The sequence below is a fragment of the Triticum urartu genome, chromosome 4A (assembly GCF_056163025.1).
Source record: "Triticum urartu cultivar PI428250 chromosome 4A, HENAU_Tu73, whole genome shotgun sequence".
Classification (NCBI taxonomy): Eukaryota; Viridiplantae; Streptophyta; class Magnoliopsida; order Poales; family Poaceae; genus Triticum; species Triticum urartu.
Genome location: NC_141876.1, coordinates 159,760,049 through 159,775,593, shown reverse-complemented (window position 1 = coordinate 159,775,593; position 15,545 = coordinate 159,760,049).

Sequence of the window (15,545 nt, the reverse complement as noted above, 5' to 3'; positions counted from 1 at the left end):
CTGCTCCATCTTCAAAATCTCTCTCTGCACGTTTCATTCACACATTGGGATATGTCAAAATGTTGCTTCTATAATGGCTAATGTAGAGTTATGGTTGTTCTTGTTGCATCCTACAAAGTAATAACTATGAAATGCATTTAGATTCTCATTTGACTGGGATTATGTGAGTTTGAGCATGTTGTGAATTACTATAGACCTTGTATACATCTTGGGATTCGACAATGATTGTAACTATTGAATTGTATAGACCATTACATTCGAAGTCAATAGCCTAATATATTTATTTCACAATTTCAACAAATGATTAGTTCACTACAAACTAAGAAAACAAATGTGTACTCCCTCCGTTTTTATTTAAGTCCGCGTATTAGCATTGGTCAAAGTCAAGTTTTGTAAACTCTCAGAAAGCTTATAACAAAAAATATTAACATATACAATAACAAATAAATACCATTAGATTCATTATTGAATGTACTTTCACATCATACATATTTGTTATGGTAAATGTTTATATTTTTCTATAAACTTGGTCAAACTTTAGGAAGTTTGACTTCGGTCAAACCTAATATCCAGAGTTTACTACTACTACTCGCTAGTTGCTTAGCCGAATCACTCAACACGCCACACGGGGAGTCCAGTGTCACAAAATTTTGAGGTCGGCGGGAAAATCTCCCGCGACCCTAATTCGAGCAGTGGGAAGTTACCATCATAGCCTTCGGAACAGGCCTACGGATGACGCTTGGTAGGGGGCTGTTTTCGTAACTTCATGTTCACCCTACCCAGCCAACCCCACCCCAGCAACCAGAGTAGTACACCTGAATACTCCCCAATTTCTATCCCCACCGCAAAATAGACTTCTCCACGGCACCGCAGCCTTTGTGCTCCTCCCCTTTACATTGGCGCACTCGTCCACCGCAGCGCATCTGCCTCATCGACGACCTCATACGCCGCACTGGAGCCGGTCCACCGTCGTCGTCGTACACGGAGCCTCTTCCCCGGCATCGTCTTCCACGGTCTCGGATCTGCTTCCCGGAAGCCGATGCCAAGCGCAGAAGTACCACCATCGTGGACAATGAACTGACTCCCGTTGCCGACCATGACTCACAGAGGCCGCCGCGACCATCGTTCTCCTCCTCGATTGGTAATGTGTGTATTGAATCACTTAGCAGTACATGTGCAGTTCCAATTTTGTTCATACCTACCCTTCAAATTTCCTGGGTGCTATTGTTCCCGTAAAAGTAATTGGTTATAGCCTCCATTGTCCAACAGAATATCAGCTTGTAATTGTGCGTCGCTCCTGTATCGCGCTGTGCTTGGGTAGGTTTTTCATCTGCAACCAGTAGTGTGGCAAATGATGGAAATGTTTTTAGAACAAGCAAAATGCCCATGCATTTCACGCATCAAGATGCATTTGTATGAGTAGTTTATCTTGTTGGAGATGCTTTAACATGGCAAACAAGTGCTTTAATGTTGCCCACAAGATGCGCGAGTATTACTAGTATTATATTTTTCTTGCCATGTTGAGATTTTAAAACCACGAGTGCGAACATGCAGAGGAGCAATGAAGACCAAACACGGGATATTCAGGACATCTTGAAGGAGCGTGGCAAGTTAAAGAGGAGCTGCACCGAACCTGTAAAACGAGCTTTGGTAAGTAACACCCTTTCAATTACTTTCGTGTAGCCTCGTGTTCTTCGATGTGTATATGTTGTAGTTTCTGTTTCTCTTAAGCGTGGTGTTCTTCGATGTGTAATAAGAAGAGTCTTAATCGTCCTAATGCTTTCGTTTTTAGCTTGATGTAGGAAGTGGGTGTTCTCACCTTGTAGTCTGTTTTTATTTATTTTTTCCTTTTGAATTCACTTCTCCGAGTTCTGTTTATCTGGCTTCTACTAAATGGTTCTAGGTTGCTCTGAGTATTGATCTAAAAAAAGAAGTAACTTCGTGTCAAGATGCAGTTCCTGCGAGGAGGGAAGTATGGTCAACCTCGAGATCATGTTTCCAAAATGAGGCTGGATTACACACAAGGTGCCAGTTCCCTAATGATGTTGGATTAGACACAAGGTGCAAATTCCCAGATGATGCTGGATTAAACACAAGCCAGGTGGAGTCGTCAGCTGTTTGTGTCCTCGTGGCATTAGTAAAGGCTTAAAGAAAGAGTGCAGCAGCCCTTGAGAATGTAGCTGAGTTCCTGAAGAAGCGAAAAGAGCAATCAGATGCTCTCTTCACCCAAGCCAAAGAAGAGATGGAAGAAGCCAGAAATAAGCTAGCAGAGCAGGCTAGGCGTCTCCTGCTATCTAAAACTGTTGTCAATACAAAATTTCCTTCATAATAGCTAGGTTCAAATGTCTATCCAGTCAGCATGCTTGTTGTGATGTTCGTGCATCTACTGATGTGGCACAATTTTTTTTTCTGGGTCATGTAATAACAGCAATTACTTTCCAAACAATAACAGATGAAGCATTGGACATGGTATAGTTCACGCGCAAGCCTGACATTCCAAGTTCAACTTCCACATCAAACTCATGTTCACAGATATCTGCACATTCATACATAATGTCCACAACCATGATTCACTTCAAAGCCAAAAAATGTGAGGAGAGTTATAAATAAAGAAAATCCTCTACTAGTTCCTGCTACCAGTGCGAGCACAACAAGTCAAGACCATGCGTAAATTAATTATATTTTAGTCATTTTTTGTGTTCTAAAATGCCTGCCGGCTCGCGGAAGGACGGGTTGCCGGTACACGCGCGGATTCAATGAAGGCAGGCGGGGAAGTCTTAAGCCGGTTGCACGCGACGAGGCGGAGGCGTGCTTAGCCGGGCCTGCAGCGAGTGCGGCCCTCTTGGACGGTGCGCCGGTTCAATGCCTGTGCTATGAGAGGTCGTGTCCGTGTCAGAGCAATCACTCCCTCCAGTCCTTTTTTGTTTGGGTATAACAAAATCTCATTTCCATTCACATTTTACAAGTAAAGTTCGTGGACAAACTTTGACCCAAAGTACGATGGGGACTAGTAAACCAGAATGGAGGTAGTAGTTTTTTAATCGAAGAAGGGTTTCCCCTTCCGATTTTCATTAAAGAAAACCAGCATCTAAATCTAAACCATAGTATTTACCCTAGAACTACCAGGTTCAACATATCGCAACATAAACCCATACAACCTCCATCGCAAAAAAAACAAACCATACAACCATACGCCAAGGAGGTACCTAGTACTATGAATTCCATTTTCTCTCCATACCAATCGTTCTAAAAACTACTTACTACTTATACCGCGCCATTGAAAATCGAAACTCTTAACACCGCTAAAAAACGATATTTTAAACATGGTTACTCGATCTGTGGCAACTGGCGAGCCACCACGCTCCAAGTCGTTCACCTATGGTCCCGACCATCAAGTCCTACGGATCAAATTATCAAGCGAGCTGACTATTCCTACAAAGGTGCTCCACCACGTACCCGGTACCCGCGAATGCAGCAATCGTGCCCCTAGGGTTTTAGGGTTTATTTGTTAATGTCGCCTTTACGTAACACTCATGTGTGCGAGACAGCGAGAGGCCGACTGCGTGCGTGCGCCTCTTCTCTTCGTATATGTACTCCACCGTTTGTCTGGTGTCCAAAAAATTATAATAACTACTAGCAATGTGCCAATGCGTTGCCACATGATCAAAGTAGATTAATGCAGTGGCGGAGCTAGATGCAGACTACACCTGGGGCTGTGCTATGTTGAGTGATAAACTTCTATGATTTTCTATGCTTTGCATGAAGAAATTACAAAGGAAGTTGTTTCTAGGCCTGGGGCTATAGCCCTAGCTGCCCCAGGCCTGTCTCCGCCACTTGATTAATACATATTCACCAATTTGATAGAAAAAAGTCTATCTTTGAAATACGTATATCACTAAAAATATGTTATGTTTCACTCAAAATATATTCCTTTGGCGGTTTTGATGAGATAAGGGAGGAATGTTGTTGGTTTCAAGATTTGAGAAGTGGTATATGTCTAATTTCTACTCTTACTAGCAAGATACCCGTGCGTTGCACGGAACATCAAGATCTTGTGGGAGAAAAGGATGAACGACGGAAGGCCTTATCTGGAAATGTGGTGAAGAGTGCGGGTAAATTGCCATATTTTCCTTCCTATCCGTCAGATATAAATCAGACGACCTGCATTGCAGGATGGCAGGCCGACCATCATCACCAACTCTATTTTTTATCCCTACTCTTATAATAAGCATTGTCGGTGATGATCGTGTGCCTGCCATCCTGCAATATAGGCCGTCCGATCTATATCTGACGGATAGGAAGGAAACTATGGCAATTTTGCAAAAAGATACCCACACCCCTCTCCACATTTGCAAATAAGGCCTTCCCTCGTTCATCCTTTTCCCCCACAAGATAAACTACTCATACAAATGCATCTTGATGTTCCGTGCAATGCATGGGCATCTTGCTAGTTGTTGCAAAAAGCCCATGTGTGTGTGAGAGAGAGGGCGAGTGGATGAGGACGGAGTGCATGTGTGACAAAGACACTTTAGGAGTGTGTGTGCGATAGGTATCAGCTTAAAATGAGGCGATAGTGTGTGTGCGCACGATCGAGAGGGCGTATCTCAAGAAGGGAAGAAAAATCTACATAGATACAAGGAGCGGGAGAGAGACATGTATGCGATGGTGGAAGCACGAGTGTGCGGGTGTATAAACCTATCTAGAGGCTAGCTAGTCGATAAATGTTTGTGAGAGAAATACGAGTCGGGGTGCGAAAGCGAGAGTTTTATGTGTGAGAGAGAGAGACGGCAGTCGGGAAGGGGAGTGGAAGCAGGAGTTGTGCGTGTGTGTCTGTGAGAGAGAGAGAGAGAGGAGACGGTAGTCGGGGTTGTCTGATCGGTAAACAAATGAATAATGTCAGTCTGGGATGGAGACGAAAAGGAGACCGCAACAAATGTTGTGTCTACAGGAGAGATAGAGACAGTAATTTTAGTGGTATGAGTCATATGTAGAGACATATAGGGTGTGTGAGAGAATCCCATAGAGAGAAAGACAAAGTGAAAGACGAGTGGAGACTGTGTTTGGTGGTGAAAAAGAAAGCTTAGGTACCGAGTGATACCAGAGAACAGTAGAGACGTGAGAGATAATGAAAACCATGTAATTTATAATGATAGGGAGAGTGTGACACTTCTCAAGGGAGACGTTAAGAGACCATGTTTGCGAGGATAGGAGCAACATGAAGTGAGCGTGCGGGTGAGCTGGAGAAAAGAGAGTGATAGCTACCTGAAGGAGCATGCATGCGAGAGAGGTGGGCGTGAAAGGAGTGAACAAAAAAGGGATTCAAATATTTGAATTCGAGATGATGATACATGTAATCCATACTCGAACCAAAATTGATCTATCAAACATGCATACTCATATGAATTCACGCACATCTATGTTATTTAATATGTAGATATTACTGATCCATACATTTTAGTAGAACATAATTCTGTTAATTTTTTTAGAATTCAACCTTAAGATTTCGAGATCGTTGTATTTGTAAATCATATTATACATATAAAGGAGCAGAATTCTTTGTTGTGCTTTTGAAAGTATATATAAAAAATGATGTATATAGAATGTAATTCCAATTGAAAATGGATCCCGCCCGAAAAAAATAGAATACAAATGGGATTCGAATTGAGTTTGCACGGTAAACGTGCACTCTGCAAAAGTTGAACGAAGCGGGGAAAGTCGCAGTAACCGCCCGAAACCAAAATCTGCGAGATGGAAATCACTACTGCCTATCCCTGCCACGCAAAGCCTATATGCTGGATTTCTATAGGTTTTGATAGGGATAGGTTTGTAATTTCACCCAAACGTGACGTAACCGCCTCTCACCCAGATTCATACACGGTGGGTGCCAAAACACAGTGTGTCCTCGGCCGAAATCGACTCCCTCCCCGATTCATATTCGTACATGGTGGGCGCCAAAAACAAACTCTTATCGGCAAATATTCGGTGTATGCGAGATTACCGTCCTATCCCCATACGACTAGTGTTGCTGTGATGTAGTAGAAATTTGAAACGGGGGCTAACTTTGTAAATTTCCTCGCATTTGAGACAAGCGCACCCTGAATACATGGTTCCCCCTTCCTCTCTACCTCCCTTTCCCCATTCGTACTCCGTGGGTGCCAAAACACCCTCTCCACCCCACCCTCCTCCGTCCGCCGCCGTCTGCCACCCCATCCACCACCATCCTCCTCCACCATGCCGGAGCTGATACCCCCCGCCGCCGTCCATTACAAGAGATCGACCTCTCTCATCCACAGCTTCGGACCGGGATCCTTGCATCCCGTCCTCTCGCTTCATCCCCGCCGTCGTCCACCTTGCCGGAGCCGCTCCTACGACCGTCTCATCCACCGCGCCCGCCGCCACCGCCTACCCTCCTAGATCTTCTTCCACGCTGCCGACAGCCATCGCTACCGCAACACCGTCAAATTCTCAGCAGATGCATACACGGCGCCGCACCAGAGGCGGTACTCTTTCGTATCTGCTCAACTTATTTATCGCAGCAAGAAAATGGATCGCCACTGCTTTACTCTGATTTCTTGTCTTGGTTGCGAAGTTGCCTTTATCCGGTTTTGCACCTTCAGATCTGCCATGGCACGCTCAACACCATACTCGCAATGCTTATGGTTTTCCCATTTTATATTCCACACTAGTTAAATCATAGTAGACTAAATTTCAAAATTGGGTCAGTCGATTTTTCAGAGCTCGCCGGAGTTCGTTGGTGCAATCGAAGGGGCTCGGGTGGGGACGATGGTTGTGGGGGGCGGTGGTGGGGCCTCGTCGAATGAAGAAAACTCGAAGCGTGCGGGGGCGGGGGTGGGGGTGGCGGAGGAACACAGGCGGTGGGGCCGGTGGTTCGGCCGGCGGCCCGTGCGGTGTTCTATATGGGAAGCATAGTATGTTCCTTGTGAAGAAGGGGAGCAGGGACATCTGCAGTCAACAGCTGATAGAGCTGGCCTGTACGTGATCGATAGGCTTTCAATTACTAGCGGCAATACAACACCGTAATTTCCAGCCAGTTCCACTTTCCCGATTTATATATCCTGGTTATGGTGTACCCCCGTTATGTACACTATGATCTGCCTAGTTGCTGTGTGCTCTTGCTATCATGGTTTGGCAATAAACTCTCTATACAGTATATTATGAACCTATCATCTGCCAGCTATCCTTACTTCTGCAGCCTATTTTTTGTGTACTTGTGCCAGATTATATAAATTTACGCACCATATTACAGCACACATGAGCTCTCTCATCAGAATCCAGTGATAGCACACAAGTGTTTACAGGGGCGCCCCTATATTAGAAAATCATCTGCATTACAAAGATAATCTCACAACTACTTATGTTTGCATGGTTCTCAGATATTATACGCAATTACAGTGAATATCAGAATCCGTGCATCAAAAGAATATTGTGGAACACTACAATGACTTATAAAATTGGCAGCAAGGCATTGAGTGCCATTCTGGAAGCAATGAAACTCGTACACTCCCCACCAGTTGATTCTTGTTCAGAATATCATCCTAATGACTATTCTAACCTCGAGGAGTCAAAGGCAGATGGCCTGTCCTGTTCACCCATCAAGGTGCCTGTTCTAATTTGGCAAGGTTTTATTGATTGCGCGTATCTTGCATATGTTGTCTTGCATTTCTTCTACTTTGTTGCACCCGCCATCTGCTTAGTTTACTCATCATATATGTCGAGATGCCATGCCCATCCATTATCAATACATATTCCATCTATCATCATACCATGTTTTTCCACTCAAATGTTGTTCTTGTGCATCAGACATCAAAAAGGAAGAGGGTGATTGCCGAACCTGAAGGAGCACCAGCAAAGTCCTTGAAAAACGTGGTGGTGCCGGAGAAATCAGACAGCACCCCACTTATATTGGCTGTACAACCACTGGCAAAAAACGTAGGACCGACTCCAGTAGACTGTACCCATACTTCACTAGCCACACCACTAGCCCCACCACACAGGACCTACACTCCAGCAAAAGGTATACCGATTTCATTTGCTATAGCACCAGCTGTACCATAGAAAAATCCCACTCCAGCAAAAAGTACAGCAAGTCCACCGGCTGAAGACCTATCCCAACTGCAGAGACGGCCAATTCCTGCAGATTGGAACCCCATTCCATTTATTCCCAGTTTAAAAGACAATGCTTTCAATGTTGTTAGGGACTACGTGCATATATTCCCATCATGGGAAGATTATTGTGAAGACAAACACCATTTTCACATCTTCCTGTCCAACTTACGTGTAAGTGCTATTATTCATGGTTATTATTTTCCTGTTTTCTGCTGATTGAACACATCAATGATTTACATTACATTGTTGTAACTAGGCGAGGGTCAATCTGGATAGTCATGATGAGCAAAGCTTGCTTGTGCTTTTCAAGGAAGCATTGCAGCAGTATCGGTGTTACCTGAGGAAATCACACTTTGATGGCAAGTCTATAAACGAATTTCCGGTGAAGTCTCCTGTGCTAAATTTAGAAGACATTGAATGGAAAAACCTTGTTATGCACTGGTCTCGTTCCCAGGATGAGGTACTATCTATGAAATCACATGACAATTTGAACTTCTACTTTTCCACATGTGCCTTACGGATCTTTTTTGCAGGAAATCTGCTCGAAGAAGAATTCCGGTTTGACAAGAACGACAGGATATCGCAAATATGCTGCCCGCTGCTTTGCTCTTGTTAGTACCTGTTGTCCTGTATCACTGTACTTGCATACATACCTGGTTCATTATGTGACAGCGGTATGCATGATAGCTTGCTTATCAATTGTTCGCTCCAAATTATCTGATCTGTATGAATGGTTACATTAGTGTAGAATATATCCAATGCCAATGTTTTTTTAGCTCTGCATTGTTCTTGTAAGTACATGCTGTCCTTTATCACTGTACTTATAATGGCAGGTAGTTGTTCATGTACCATCACTCTGCAGCTTATTTTCCTTTGCCCTCCATTTTCTACACATCAGATCTATATTTACTCTTACCATAAGGTTGGTACTGAAGAAGTTTAGCTGTGCATTGCTCTTGGTTGTACCTTTGCCTGTATCGCTGCACTTACATTTATAGCTACTTTGTTATGTAGCATCACTCTTCATCTTATCTTAAATATTCTCCATTTTTTCGTATATTATCACATCTATATTTACTCTTAACAAAATGTAGAATAAAGGCAATGCTTTTGAAGAATATTCTGTGGTAAACTTCTTGAATTGCCCCCCCATCAGCATGGACAAGGCCTTTATAGAGCCTGTCTTCACCAATAATGTAAGTTTGTCCATCTCAAGCCTTCAAACTTTGTTGTATATATTTGGTTAGGCATGACTGCAACACCTGTTTATTTTTGGTGTTTGCATCAAATTGCTTGTTTAAAGTTTATTATATGTAGTTCATAAACAAAAGTTCGTCCTTTCTCAATTTAAGTTTTCAATTGTACAACCAAGTTCTTTCTTCATACCATGTAAATTAAACTATACAGAGCAAGTGATCTTCTTTTGCACTGCATGTATGCTTCTATTCTTCATCTGTAATCCAGTGGTGTGGTGAACCTACCCACTACAGCACAATGTCATATTCTGCAATGTCTTAACTATGAAAAATGTCATATCATTCTACTATTATTTAAACCATCTCTTTATTTGCCAATCTGAAATGGTATAAATTGACAGCACACTAACCATTGATACTTATGAGTTCTTGATTTGTAATCCAGTGGTGTCATGAAGCTGCCAACTCCTTCATAATGTCATTTCCTGCCATGTCTTGACCTGAACAATACCATATTGTGTTAATGCAAATTTAAACTGTGTCACTTTATTCATCAGTAAGAAATGTGATGAATTGTCAGCACTGATACTTTTATGTGCAAAAACTGTCATCTGTCTGCTTGTTTATCTTTCAGAGTGAGGAAGATATAAGTGCTGAACAAGCGCAATATCATCATCTTGCTCAGCTGCTTGCGCTGCAGCTCCCCAGCAGGGCTAACCTTTCTTGAACTCTATTGAAGTGTTGTCGGTTTTGTATATTATTTTGTCAGCGTGTTTATTTGCACTGGTGGCGATCTTTGATGCCTAGTGTATGTAATCTGCTGTCTGCTTGTGCTTTATTATCATAGTGGCGAACTTTGATGCCCAGTGGATGTAATATGCCATAATTTCTTTATTGTATAGTATAGGTTTTTTCTTATTCATCATGCTGCAGTTATTTTACTGTATATATATCCTGTCTTCGCAGTAAACCGGCCAAACCGTAAAATTATGGTACATAATCGGGCCGTCATGCAATCACGATGTAGGTTGGGCCTGAAACGTGCCGATCAGCTCACGGTCCGGCAGCAGCCCGAAATGAACCCCGGCCCATGATTGTGCGAATCAAATCACGAGCTTTTAACAGGCCGAAAAATTGTCTCGGTCCTTGTTTGGCCCAATCAGATATCGGCTGCGAGCAGGCCGTATGCAAACCGGGCCGTAGTTAGGCCCAACTATATGACGGGCTTTTAATAGGCTGAAATTAATATAGGGCCGAAATGTTAAACGGGACCTTAACAGGCCAAAACTAATATCAGGCCGAATTAATAAGTGGGCCTTTAGCAAGTGGGCCCAAAAGCATAGTGTCTAGTTGACGGGCCAAATCTAATATGGGCCATAATTAGGCCCAAAACCTCTTAAAGGGGCGGACCTGATCTGGGCCATAATTTGGCCCAGAACATGGTAGGCTTTTAATGGGCCGGATCTCATATGGGCCACTATTAGGCCCGGAGCGTGGCAGGTCATTAATAGACCGGATCAAATATGGGCCGGCATTTGGCCCAAAACATGGTAGCCAGTTAACGGGCCGACCTACTAGGGTCCTCAAAATCTTGTGGGCCCACAGCTGGGCCGGCTGAGGGAGTCCTGGATTAGGGGGTCTCCGGATAGCCGGACTATCTCCATTGGCCGGACTGTTAGACTATGAAGATACAAGATTGAAGACTTCATCTCGTGTCCGGATGGGCCTCTACTTGGCGTGGAAGGCAAGCTAGGCAATACGGATAGGGATATCTCCTCCTTTGTAACCGACCTTGTGTAACCCTAACCCTCTCCGATGTCTATATAAACCGAAGGGTTTTAGTCCATAGAACAACAATCATACCATAGGCTAGCTTCTAGGGTTTAGCCTCTCTGATCTCGTGGTAGATCTACTCTTGTACTACTCATATCATCAATATTAATCCAGCAGGACGTAGGGTTTTACCTCCATCAAGAGGGCCCGAACCTGGGTAAAACTTCGTGTCCCCTGCCTCCTGTTACCATCCGGCCTAGACGCACAGTTTGGGACCCCCTACCCGAGATCCGCCGGTTTTGACACTGACATTGGTGCTTCAATTGAGAGTTCCTCTATGTCGTCGCCGTTAGGCTTGATAGCTCCTACTATCATCGATGGCGATGCGGTCCAGGGTGAGACTTTTCTCCCCGGACAGATCTTCGTATTCGCGGCTTTGCACTGCGGGCTAATTCGCTTGGCCATCTGGAGTAGATTGAAAGCTATGCCCCTGGCCGTCAGGTCAGATTTGGAAGTTTGAACTACACGGCCGACATCCGCTGAGACTTGATCTTCGACGGATTCGAGCCACAGCCGGGCGCGCCGCACTGTCGCGATGGGTATGACCTAGCTCTGCCGCCGAACAGTACCCCAGAGGCCGCGCCCGCATCAGCTCCGACCCTTAGCTCGGAGCCAACTGCGCCAATCGAGGACGGGTTGTTAGACACTACCTCAGGGGCTGCAGTCTCAATGGCGATCGATCCAAACACCAGCATAATCCTCTGCGCAGCCCGTGACTCCAAGGTGCCGGACTCTCTTTCTGACTCCGAACCGCCCGCGCCCCTGCCAATCGAATCCGATTGGGCGCCGATCATGGAATTCACCGCCACGGATATCTTTCAGCACTCGCCCTTCGGCAACATTCTGAATTCACTAAGATCTCTCTCTTTGTCAGGAGAGCCCTGGCCGGATTACGGGCAACAGGATTGGGATGCGGAGGACGAAGAAATTCGACGCCCACACACCACCCAATTCGTAGCCACTTTCGATGATTTAACCGACATGCTCGACTTCGACTCCGAAGACATCGACGGTATGGACGACGATGTAGGAGACGAGCATGAACCAACACCTATAGGGCACTGGAAATTCACCTCGTAGTATGACATATACATGGTGGATACACCCAACGAAGGCAATGGCAACGAGATAGCGGAGGATGACCCCTCCAAGAAGCAACCCAAGCGCCGACGTCAGCGGTGCCGCACTAAGTCCCGCCAAAGCAGAAGTGGTGATACCGGCACAGGAGATAATAATACTCCGGATAGTGCCGAAGACAACAACAATCCCCTCCAGTAAGATTTAGAGCAGGAGGATGAAGGAGCCAGCTCTCCAGAGAGAGCGGCAGATGGAGAGGAGGAGGATGACAATTACATCCCCCCCTCCGAAGACGAGGCAAGCCTCGGCGACGATAAATTCGCCGTCCCAGAGGATCCCGTCGAACAAGAGCGCTTCAAGCGTCGGCTTATGGCCACGGCAAATAGCCTGAAGAAAAAGCAGCAGCAGTTCAAGCTGATCAAGATCTGCTAGCTGACAAATGGACTGAAGTCCTCGTGGCCGAGGAATATAAACTCGAGCGCCCCTCCAAGAGTTACCCAAGGCGCAGGTTACTACCCCGACTGGAGGAAGAAGCGTATGATACGGCGGATCGGCCACCTCGTGGCCACGATAGAGAGGCATTCTAGCCAAAAGCTCAGCCTCCACCCCAATGCCATTCAAATAAAAAGGCATGGGGAGATACGCCAGACCTGCGAGACATATTGGAGGACAAGGCAAAGCATTCAAGATCGATATACGGATCACGAGGGCGCACCACTCTGCGAGACGACAAACGTCACGCCGAATACAGTAAAAGAAAATCCGGCCGGGCCGAACACAACGGGCAAGACCCATTCGAGCTGCGTCGAGATATAGCCCAATACAAAGGCGCCGCACACCCCTTATGCTTCACAGACGAAGTAATGGAACATCAATTCCCAGTACGTTTCAAACCTGTAAACATTGAATCATACGACGGCACAACAGATCTCGCAGTATGGATTGAGGACTTCCTCCTCCACATCCACATGGCCCGCGGTGATGACTTACACGCCATCAAATACCTTCCACTAAAGTTCAAAGGACCAGCGCGGCATTGGCTTAACAGCTTGCCAGCGAACTCCATTAGCTATTGGGAAGATCTGGAAGCCGCATTCCTCGACAACTTTCAGGGCACTTATGTGCGACCACCAGACGCCGATGACTTGAGCCACATAATTCAGCAGCCAGAAGAGTCGGCCAGGTAATTATGGACTCGGTTCCTTACAAAGAAAAATCAAATCGTCGACTGTCCGGATGCGGAGGCCTCAGCGGCTTTCAAGCACAACATCCGAGACGAGTGGCTAGCCCAACACCTTGGTCAGGAAAAGCCGAAATCTATGGCAGCTCTCACGACGCTCATGACCCACTTTTGTGCGGGAGAAGACAGCTGGCTGGCTCGCAGTAATAACATATCAAAGAACCATGGTACCTCAGATACCAAGGACGGCAATAGCAAGTCATGTCGCAACAAGCATAAGTGCCGCATTAACAATGAAAATACTAAGGATACGACAGTCAATGCCGGATTCAAAGGCTCTAAACCCGGTCAGCGGAAAAAGCCATTCAAACAAAGTACGCCGGGCCCGTCCATCTTGGACCATATACTCGATCGCTTGTGTCAAATACACGGCACCCCAGACAAGCCAGCCAATCACACCAACAGGGATTGTTGGGTGTTCAAGCAGGCCGTCAAGTTAATTGCCGAAAACAAGGACAAGGGGCCGCATAGCGATGACGAGGAGCCCCGGCAGCCGCACACTGGAGGACAGAAGAGTTTTCCCCCACAAGTGCGAACGGTGAACATGATATACGCAACCCACATCCCCAAGAGGGAGCGGAAGCGTGCGCTCAGGGACGTATATGCGTTGGAGCCAGTCGCCCCAAAGTTCAACCCTTGGTCCTCCTGCCCTATCACCTTCGATCGCAGGGACCATCCCACTAGTATCCGTCATGGGGGATTCGCCGCACTGGTCCTAGACCCAATCATCGACGGATTTCACCTCACTCGAGTCCTTATGGACGGCGGCAGCAGCCTGAACCTGCTTTATCAGGACACAGTGTGCAAAATGGGTATAGACCCCTCAAGAATCAAACCCACAAAAACGACCTTTAAGGGCGTCATTCCAGGTGTAGAAGCCCATTGCATAGGCTCAATTACACTGGAAGTGGTCTTCGGATCCCTGGATAACTTCTGAAGCGAAGAGTTAATCTTCGATATAGTCCCGTTCCGCAGTGGTTATCACGCGCTGCTCGGGCAAACCGCATTTGCTAGATTCAATGTGGTAACGCATTATGCATACCTCAAGCTCAAGATGCCAGGAACTCGTGGAGTTATTACAGTCAATGGAAACACAGAGCACTCTCTCCGAACTGAGGAGTACACCGCGGTCCTCGCAGCAGAAGCGCAAAGCAGCCTCTCAAGGCAATCAACTAGTTCGGCGCTTCAAAGCCCGGACACCTTCAAGCACACTCGGGGTAATCGGCAAATAGACCGCCTGGCGCGATCTGAGTTCGCGTAGCAATATGGCGGCCACCCCAATACCAACACAATATTCGTACCACGTGTACATAATTACGCATTAAAAATACCATGGGCACAGGTGGGGAGGGGGGCACAACTGCGGCACACCCCAAAACGCGGCCTAAACCGCACTAGGGGCTTCCCGTTTGGTTATTTTCCTTTTTCTTTTAGGACCTTAATCTTCGGAAACACTGTCCGGCAGCACTGTTGCCGAACACATGATGCAGCAACCAAGGAGGCAGACATCTATGTTATACTACGGAATTCCCAGGTTGATTACAGTAACGAGTGAAATATTCAATTCAATATCATTCCTCAGCTTGCCCTTGGAAGGGACATAGTCCTACTCTTTGCTTAACGCACTATCTATATCACTCTTCCTTAACGCAATTTTTTAATAAACAATGCATGACATTACGACTATTATTGCATTCTTGTTATATATATATGTGTGTGTTCATTAATGACGCCTTGCAACCGTACACTCTGGTACGGCCAATACACCAGGGGCTTACATACCCCACAATGCGGTGTGAAAAGTCCAAACACTTTCACAAGTGCGGCACCCCGAACTTATAGCATTATATGCATCAGCTCCGAATCATGTCTTTGGTCAAATGTTGGGTTTGCCCGGCTCCTATGTTTTGGTACCTTACGTTCCGCTCTATCGACTAAGGTAGCGCTAGGAAAACTACTGCGATTGTGCCCCGGTTCTGCCGGGCTGAGCACCTCAGTAGAGAAAGCTAAAACTGACTGTCATGATAAGGCGAGAGACTTGTCGCTGTTCGGCGAGGTTTTTCGAGTCCCTA